We start from the raw sequence: 2,500 nt of genomic DNA, 5'->3' as shown, positions 1-2,500 counted from the left end.
TTAGTGCCTTGGAGTCTCATCTTGATGCCCTTTGTAACAAGTAACTTTGCTGGATCATGGGGTACAGTTGGCAGGACTACATGTCCAACCGACGGCTACACCATGAGACTGGCATGGAACCTGTTACTTGCATTATCCGGGATCGCCAACTCAGGCTATATGGGCACCTAGTATGATGACACTGCCCATCAGGTTGTCTTTCTGCGAGACAATCCTGGGACAACCTATGAGGTCATGGCTAGGGCAGCTTGACCTGCTGTGAGGAGTTAGAGATGGGCCAAGGGCCTGCCTGGAGACTCTCCCTGAGAGACCCTCGTGGCTGGAAGCGAAGGGCGGATGTAGCCATGTGCCCCCTTGGCGTTAGCCCTTTGATGATGATGATATACATGTATACATATATGCATATACATATACACATATATAAATATATATATTTATATATGTACATATATGTATGTATATATAATAAATATACATATATGTATATATATATAACATATATGTATATATATGTGTGTATGTGTAAATCTATATTCATATATACATATACATATATATATATATATGTATATATATATATATACACATATATAACATATATGTGTGTGTATATATATGTATGTATGTATGTGTATATACAAATATATGTATGTAAAATATATATTTATGATATATATAGGTATATATATGTATATATATAATAATTACATATATATGTAATATATATATATATATATATATATATCTATATATTTATATGTGTGTGTGTGTGTGCATGTGCGTGCGTGCGTTCATGCGTGCGTGCATGCATGCGTGTGAGTGTGCATGTGCATGTGTATGTAAATATATATATACATATATATGAGAATATATGTATGTATATATGTATATATATGCATATACATACATATGTATGTATGTATGTATATATATACATATATATATATATATATATATATATATATATAAAACAATGGCATGACATACACCCAATGTCCATTGTGTTTATATATAGATGGCTTGACAAATTCTTAGTCACCAAGAAGTCAATTATCAATTATACTTAGTGCACGCAATTAATAGCAAAGGTAAAATCAGGTGAGGTCACATCAGGTATACTATTTGACTCCTTGGTGATTGAGCATTTATGGAGGCAATTTACAAAGGACAGCACATGTAGGCTACCCTTGTACAAAGAGCTGAATTAATACACATATTGACACACACACACACACACACACACACACACACACACACACACACACACACACACACACACACACACACACACACACTATTCCTTTTCCAGACCAACACTTTGCTGTTATCTGTCACCTCACAACCACATAGTCAACATGTCATTCCTCCACCATACCTTTGGCTAGCTATCACATCACCACTTTCTCATTTCTCAATTATACCATTACTCTCCTGTTTCTCCATCACACCACCACTCTGCCATTCATTTACCATGTCAGTTTTTTACTATAACATCTCTCTGTCATTCCTTCAGCAATCAGTCTGACATTTCTCCATTACACCATCATTCTACCCTGTCCATTCCAGTTATCTCTAGTCTTTCAAGAAGTAAATAAATAAAGGCAATCAATTACTTTTTGATTGCATTCATAAAAGTAATCAGTAATTGCAATTATGAAAATTTGCTGGTATCGCCCACCACAAATGCTCTCACACATGGCTGTGCATCTTCTCTGTTGTTATGACAGTTAGACAATTTCCTGCTTTTCACGTAGAGATGACATTAAAGATTCCAAGTTTGACTGTAAGAATGCGCAAAAAAGCAATTTATGAAAAATGTGTCTATGTTGCTATTTTTGGTTCTGTACCTAGATTACTAATAATTATCTAAAACATTTGTCAAAAGCCAAAAGATCCCTGTAAACAAAAGGAGCTTTCACAAGTATTCCTGATTTTATTGTGCCAAAAAGATGCATTGTCAGTATGTATCTATCAGAGATAATAGCCAATCCTTTGTCCCTGTTATTTTTTCACTTTCATGGTTAGTTCCGCCTCTGGACACAGGTGGCAACAGTACCTAGAAAAACTAGCTTAATGGCATATAAAACCATTGTGTGGAAACACAGGAAAGTTTTTCTCCAGCTGTATGCACCTAACCTGTAATGAGTTATACCTTAAAATTGCAACCATGGTCACCTAATTCTGTGTCGCGGTGTCGTGTCCATACTGGAAGAGGGAAAGTTGCACAGGAAGTCCTGCCATACTACTCAGAGAATCAAGAGGTACATGGTCAATATCTATATAAAAGTGAATAATTGTATCCAACAGAGAAAGATGGCAAATAAAAAGTAAATAATGGCTTATTCCTGATACACCAGTCAATGAGTCAATGTAATTTATAATTTACCTGTTATATTTAATTGTTCATCCCAGCATTTCTTGAGAACACCAGCATGGGGTCTGACACCAGCCTCCACTGAAAAACAGCACTTATTATTTATTCACTATTCATGTCAGAACT

The 2,500-nt window shown here is 35.4% G+C and overlaps 1 protein-coding gene across 1 annotated transcript in view; it reads left to right on the top strand.

The window, feature by feature from the left end:
• LOC125032905 (Bardet-Biedl syndrome 1 protein-like) overlaps positions 1-2,500 on the top strand; it is an 85,192-nt gene that overhangs the window by 4,884 nt on the left and 77,808 nt on the right. The window lies entirely within an intron of this gene.

This window comes from Penaeus chinensis, chromosome 2, assembly GCF_019202785.1.
Source record: "Penaeus chinensis breed Huanghai No. 1 chromosome 2, ASM1920278v2, whole genome shotgun sequence".
NCBI lineage: Eukaryota > Metazoa > Arthropoda > Malacostraca > Decapoda > Penaeidae > Penaeus > Penaeus chinensis.
Note: the sequence above shows the minus strand (reverse complement) of the source record. Positions and strands in the feature narration are given on the sequence as shown.